Genomic DNA, 7,653 nt, shown 5'->3' on the forward strand with positions numbered 1-7,653 from the left:
CAGTTGAGCATCTGATTCTCGGTTTCTGCTTAGGTCATGATCCCAGCATCTCAGGATCAAGCCCAGTATCAGGCTCAGTGCTCAATGTGGAGCCTGCTTAAGATTCTCTCTCTCTCCCTCTGCCCCTGTCCCCACTCCTGCTCTCTCTCTCTCTCTCTCTAAAATTAAAAAAAAAAAAAAAGAACACACATTCTTTGATACTCCTCCTTCCAGGAGGTGGAGATTAATTTTCCTTTCCTTGAGTATAGGCTGGACTTAGTGACTCACTTCTGATGCATAGAATATGGAAAAGGAAAAATATAACTTTACAGTAGAGAAACCTGGCAGTAACCACCTAAATTAAATGATCAAGGTTAACTTTAATAATATTAAGTCAGATTGACATTATATACTCCTCCATGTGATGTAATACAAAGGGCACTTCACCTCTGTGGCATTCTTCCCCAAAATCTGTAACTCTAGTTTAATAATGAGAAAACATCAGAAAAAATCTAAATTGAGGGACATTCTAGACATTCTACAACATATCTGCCTGATAACTCTTCAAAAGTGCCAAGGTTGGTCACCTGGGTGTCTCAGTCGGTTGAACATCTGACTTTGGCTCAGGTTATGATCTCACGGTTCATGAGTTTGAGTCCCACATCAGGCGAGCTCTAGCTCCAGTGGGATGAGCCCGGCTTCTCTTTCTCTCTCCCTCTTGCTCACTTGCGCCCTCTCTCTCTCGCTCAAAAAACAAAACAAAACAAAAATACACACACACAAAAACAAACAAAAAACCAAAAGTGCCAAGGTCATGAAAGGCCAAGAAAGACTGAAAATTAACTGAAGAAAGACTGAAAATTAAGACTAAAATTAACAACTCAGGCAACAACCGATGCTGGTGAGGATGCGGAGAAAGAGGATCTCTTTTGCATTGTTGGTGGGAATGCAAGCTGGTGCAGCCACTCTGGAAAACAGTATGGAGGTTTCTCAAAAAGCTAAAAATAGAACTACCCTACGACCCAGCAATTGCACTACTAGGCATTAATCCAAGGGATACAGGTGTGCTGTTTCGAAGGGACACATGCACCCCCATGTTTAAAGCAGCACTAACAGCAATAGCCAAAGTAGGGAAAGAGCCCAAATGTCCATCGATGGATGAATGGATAAAGAAAATGTGGAGTATTACCCAGCAATCAAAAAGAATGAAACCTTGCCATTTGCAACTGTGTGAATGGAACTGGAGGGTATTATGCTAAGTGAAATTAGTCAGAGAAAGACAAAAATCATATGACTTCACTCATATGAGGACTTTAAGAGACAAAACAGGTGAACATAAGGGAAGGGAAACAAAAATAATATAAAAACAGGGAGGGGGACAAAACAGAAGAGACTCATAAATATGGAGAACAAACTGAGGGTTGCTGGAGGAGTTGTGGGAGGGGGGTGGGCTAAATGGGTAAGGGGCATTAAGGAATCTACTGAAATCATTGCTTCACTATATACTAACTAATTTGGATGTAAATTTTAAAAAATAAAAAATAAAGTTAAATTTAAAAAAAAGACTGAGAAACAGTCACAGATTGGAGGAGACTAAAGAGACTTGACAATTAGATGTCATGTGGTATTTTGGATTGGATTCTGAATATGAAAAGGACATTAGTGAAGAAAATGAGGCAACCTGAATAAAATTATTAGTATTGTATCAATGTTAGTTTCTGAGTTTTGATAAACATACTATAGTTACGTGAGATGTTAACCTTAAGGGAAACTAGGTGAAGAATACAGAGGAATTCTCTATATTATCTTTTTTCTTTTTAAGTTTATTTATTTATTTTGAGAGAGAAAGAGAAAGAGAGAGAGAGCGTGTCAGGGGGAAAGAGAGAGAGAATCCCAAACAGGCTCTGCACTGTCAGCATGGAACCCAACGCAGGGCTTGAACTCATGAACTATGAGATCATGACCTGAGCCAAAATCAAGAGTTGGAAGCTTAACTGACTGAGCCACCCAGGCACCCCTCTGTATTACCTCCTAACTTATATAAATCTAAGATTATTGAAAAATGGAAAATTTGGGGTGCCTGGCTGGCTCAGTTGGTGGAGTGTGTGACTCTTGATCTTGGGGTTGTAAATTTAAGCCCCACTCTGGGTGTAGAAATTACTTAAAAATAAAAAAAAATCTTAAAAAAAAATGAAAAATGGAAAGTTTAGGGACACCTGGATGACTCAGTCAGAAGAACATGTGACTCTTGATCTCAGAATCATGAGTTTGATTGGAAGGAGTCCACATGGGAGGAGAGATTACTAAAAAAATAAACTTAAACAATTTTTTTAAATGGAAAGTTTAAAAAATAAATAAATGAGTCAATTAGAAATTTGGAGAAAGATTTCCTAAAATGGAAAACTATAGCTGTTGTAACTGGGTCCAAGTTCATTTTGCTTGCTGCATGACAGGCCTGTAAGTTGAAAAGCAAGATGTTAGGGTGAGGAAAACAACTTTACTTGGAAAACCAGCAAACCGAGAAGATGATGACTATTGTCCCAAAGGACCATCTCCCCTCAGCATGAAATTCAAGCCTCTTTTATGTTAGCAAAAGGGAGAAGTGGGGAGGGGGGTGTTGAAGTCAAAAGTTGTGATTGATGTCTGTAGACCTCTGAGAAAAGTCATGTAACTTCTTTTTTTTTTTTTTCCAATGTTTATTTTTGAGAGAAAGAGTACTCATGAGCAAGGGAGGGGCAGAGAGAGGGCGACAGAGGATCTGGAGTGGGCTCTGCACTGACAGCAGCAAGCCCAATGTGGGGCTTGAACCCATTAACCATGAAATCATGACCAGAGCCAAAGTCAGAAGCTCAATCAACTGAGCCACTCAGGTACTCTGTGAAAAGTCAGGTAAACTTCTTTGTCCTTGGTCAGTTGATCTTTGTATACAGGAATCTGGACATGTTATTCCTATAAATCTTAAGTATAGCATAATCATTTCTGTATGTACTTCCTTATCTCCTTGGGTGAGGTAGGTTTTGGGTAAAAAACAGTTTTGGGAAATTTTAGCTGTAACACGTCTATGTGCAGGGCTAAGCAGAAGTTTCTAAACTATAGATCATAACAGCAAAGGAAATAGAAGCAATATGGAATTAGACATGCTAAGTTTCTATCTGTTATACTACCGGGGTGGAAAAATCTCAGTAAACAAGATACACCATCTTTTTTTTTTTAATTTTTTTAAATGTTTTTATTTATCTTTGAGACAGAGAGAGACAGAGCATGAGCAGGGTAGGGACAGAGAGAGAGGGAGACACAGAATCCAAAGCAGGCTCCAGGCTCTGAGCTGTCAGCACAGAGCCCGATGTGGGGCTCAAACTCACGGAGTGTGAGATCATGACCTGAGCCAAAGTTGGACGCCCAACCAACTGAGCCACCCAGGTGCCCCAAGATACACTATCTTTAAAAACATTTTTTTAAGTTTATTTATTTTTGAGAGAGGAAGAGATGAGTGTGCACTGGGAAGGGGCAGGGATAGAGGGAGACACAGAATCTGAAGCAGGCTCCAGGCTTTGAGCTGTCAGCACAGAGCCCAACACAGGGCTTGAACCCACGAACTGCAGATCATGACCCGAGCCAAAGTCGGAGGCTTAACCAACTGGGACACCCAGGTGCCCTTATCTACAAGATACACTATTATAAATGGACACAGTCAAAGAGAGAATTAATGAATTAGAAGATGGTTCTAAGGAATTTACCTAAAGAATAGCACAAAAATGTAAAGATTAAGTACAAGAAAAAGGCATAGAAGATAAGAGTGGCATCAGGGAAAATACCAGAGAAGGGGATCCATCCCTCCTCAGAAACACTGAAAAAATTTGACCACAACTGTTTCAGCCTTACCAGAACTTTGGGAGATAGTCAAAAGTTTGCAGCAACCGAGTTAATGTTTAGCCAAGAGAAAGTTCACTGAAACTTAGTAGGAGATCTTTGTGGTATTTTAACTTACCCTCGCTCCACGTAGAGGCAGTCTTTTTTTTTTTTTTTTTAAGTTTATTTATTTATTTTGAAACAGAGAGAGAGTCGAGCAGAGGACGGGAAGAGAGAGAGGGAAAGAAAGAGAATCACAAGCAGGCTCCGAGCTGTCAGCTCAGAGCCTGATGCAGGGCTCGAACATACAAACCGTGAGATCATGACCTGAGCCGAAATCAGGAGATTGATGCTTAACTGAGTGAGCCACCCGGGTGCCCCTAGGCGTAGCAGCAGTCTTAAAGATGGCAGCCCATGGGGCTCCTGGGCGGCTCAGTCAGTTGAGTGTCCGACTTCAGCTCAGGTCATGATCTCATGGTTTCTGAGTTTGAGTCCTGCATCAGGCTCTGTGCTGACAGCTCAGATCCTGGAGCCTGCTTTGGATTCTGTGTGTCTCCTTCTCTCTCTGCTCTTCCCCTGCGCTCTCTCTCTCTCTCCTTCAAAAATAAATAAACATTAAAAAAAATTATTTTTCAAAAAGATAGCAGCCCATGTTCCTGCCATCTTTGTGTGGGTAACTGGTTCTTTCAGAAGCAGAGTGGACCTTGTTCCAAAGGGATAGAGTTTGTCTTTTTGAGCTCTCCGGGGTTTTCCTGAAGGACTGATGCAATGGGCTTCCCTTTGTTTTACCTAATTTGGAATTCTATGATGGCACAACAGAGGACTTTTCCTAAAAGCATTGAAAGGCAAGTGAACAAGCTGTTGCTGCCTGGGCAGAAAATAACACCTGGGTGAACAATAGACACACCAAAAGCCTGGGAACAAAGTCCAGGGAGTGAGAGTTTAGTGGGAGATAAGACAAGGGCTTTGAAAGGTTCCTGGGTATACTGGGGAATCTAGAAAGCCACACGCATGGGGAAAGAAGAACACATGCTAAGAGAACTGAGATGACCATAAGCTTTCACGTTTGGCTGATCTTTAGGCTCAGGGCAAGCAGGAAGTGGAAGTTAAGGCAGAGTTGTAAACAACCTGGCTAAGCCTGAAGGAAGGAGTGATCCAAACACAGGTTACTCCAAAGACCTGGGGATTCTTTTTCCAATCTACTCCTTTTTTTGTTTTTCCTCCCTCACTTCTTTCCTTTCCTCTAGGCATTTAAGGAGATCTCTGTCAAATTATAATTTAAAAATGTGGTTATGTAGTGCTTGCTTCTGCAGCACCTATACTAAAAGGGGAAGGATACAGAGAAGATTAACACAGCTCCTGCGCAAGGATGACACACAAACTTGTGGTGTTCCATATTTAAAACAATAAAGAAGAAAAAAAATGTGGTTATGTGGAAGAAAATCCTTGCTTTTAGGAAGTAGACACTGAAGAATTTAGGGGTTTCTAATTTTTCAATATGCTAAGATTTCCAGCTTATTCTCAAAAGGTCCATAAAAGAGAAGAAGTTTCAGTAATTTAGTAATCATTTTTTAGGCCCTATTGTGTGGTAGGTGTGGTGGTTGGCAGAGATCTGACTTGGACCTCATCCTTGCCCTGAAGGAATTCATAGACTAGTAGGAGAACCCATCTAACTAAAATACCATAGAATCTAAGGAATTATGGGAACTCAGTGGAACAAGAGGATCTGGAATGGCATATTTTTTATTTTATTAAATAGGCTCCCCATTCAGCTCAGAGCCCAACATGGGGCTTGAACTCATGACCCTGAGATCAAGACCTGAGCTGAGGGGCACCTGGGTGGCTCAGTCGGTTAAGTGCCTGACTTCAGTTCGGGTCATGATCTCACGGTCTGTGAGGTCGAGCCCCACGTCGGGCTCTGTGCTGACAGCTCAGAGCCTGGAGCCTGCTTCGGATTCTGTGTCTCCCTCTCTCTATGCCTCTCCCCTGCTCATGCTCTTTCTCTGTCTCAAAAATAAATAAAAACATAAAAAAAAAAAAAAAAAAGACCTGAGCTGAGATCAAGAGTTGGACACTTAACTGACTGAGCCACGCAGGTGCCCCTGGAAAGGCTTCTTAAAAGAGGTCACATAAGCTAATTCTTGAAGGATGTGAAGAGTTTCAAGGGGGAACAATGGGTAGAAACTGGCTTTGATTGGAAGGGTAAAGGACAGTGATTGTTCCCCAATATGCCCATCTTTCAGTTGGTAATGGATTCCCCTAAGCTTAGTTGGGTGCTTGGCTGTCAGCTATACCGTATTTTTTAAAAAAATCTTATTTTTAAGTAATCTCTACACCCAACATGGTGCTTGAACTTACAACCTTGAGATCAAGAGTTGCATGCTCCATTGTCTGAGCCAGCCAAGTGCCCCAACTCTACTACGTTTTCAACTTCTTTTGTAGCTGGGTAGGACAACGTGACTACCTTCTAGCCAAAAGGGAAGCCAGCTGAAATGATCTTGGCAACTCTCAGGTCACACATTTAATAGGAAGCTGCTAACCCTTCTCTTCCTCTCTTTGAGATGTAGTAATGGTGAGTCAATTTTGACCTTGTGGATGAGAATGCTAATACCATGGGTAGGGTAAAAAGATGGACAGAACCAAGTCTGAGGAGGACCTTGGGGAGCAGAGCCTCTCACCTGACCAGTTTTCATGGTTTATCAACTCAGACTTTTACCTGTGAAAGAAAGAAATTTTCACCTTGATTAAGCCACTGATACTTCTGTCTCTGTCTAGTCAATATGCTAACTAAGAAAAGGAGGATGGGGCGCCTGGGTGGCTCAGTCGGTTAAGCGTCCGACTTCAGCCCGCGTCACGATCTCGCGGTCTGTGAGTTCGAGCCCCGCGTCGGGCTCTGGGCTGATGGCTCAGAGCCTGGAGCCTGCTTCCGATTCTGTCTCACTCTCTCTCTCTGCCCCTCCCCCGTTCATGCTCTGTCTCTCTCTGTCTCAAAAATAAATAAACGTTAAAAAAAAAAAATTTAAAAAAAAAGAAAAGGAGGAAGAAGGGAAGAAAGACAATGAGAATACAAAACCTACTTAGAAAACCAAACTGTCTCTTTTTTCTTCTCTCTTTTGCCTTCACTTCCTTTCTTCTAATCCATTCTCCTTTTGTTATAGTTATACATAAATGTTTACATGTACACACCTTTGCTCTTTCATATCCCACTAGTTTCAGATTTCTAGCTCTAGACATACTAATGAACTCATATCTTCTGTATTTTTCCTGCTAATTCCAGCTGCCAGTAAAATAGCCTTAAGGATGGAAACCATTTCCTCCCTCAGAAGCTCTCCTCAGAGTACAGTGAGGCAGTAGGCATCTGGCCAGGCAGTAGACAGGCACCTCTCCCTTGTCACGGTGAGCAGAGGGCATTGCCTTCCTAGTACAATCAGATTTGTGGGGAATAAAGGAGCTGTCTTGCTCCTGGGAAGCCTTCTTTCCTTCCATAAAAGAGAATTTGAAGAAGTCTTTAAAAAAAATTTTTTTTTAATATTTATTTATTTTTGAGATACAGAGAGAGAGACAGAGACAGAGCAGGAGTGGGGGAGGGGCAGAGAGCGAGGGAGACACAGAATCCAAAGTAGGTTCCAGGCTCTGAGCTGTCAGCACAGAGACCAATGCAGGGCTCAAATTCACAAACTGTGAGATCATGACCTGAGCCGAAGTCAGACACTTAACCAAATGAGCCACCTAGGAGCCCCAGAATTTGAAGAAGTTTTCAATGTGGAAATCACAAATGCCTTATGTCCTTTTTCCATCAAAACTTTTTTTTTTCATCAAAACTTC

The 7,653-nt window shown here is 41.8% G+C and overlaps 1 non-coding gene across 1 annotated transcript; it reads left to right on the plus strand.

Annotated features, from left to right (window-relative positions):
* The first annotated feature begins 5,125 nt into the window (after positions 1 to 5,125).
* LOC122205695 lies at positions 5,126 to 5,230 on the plus strand. Its single transcript, XR_006196203.1, has one exon. It is a non-coding gene; the product is annotated as a U6 spliceosomal RNA (small nuclear RNA).
* The last annotated feature ends 2,423 nt before the right edge of the window (positions 5,231 to 7,653 follow it).

Source organism: Panthera leo, chromosome D4 (assembly GCF_018350215.1).
Source record: "Panthera leo isolate Ple1 chromosome D4, P.leo_Ple1_pat1.1, whole genome shotgun sequence".
NCBI lineage: Eukaryota > Metazoa > Chordata > Mammalia > Carnivora > Felidae > Panthera > Panthera leo.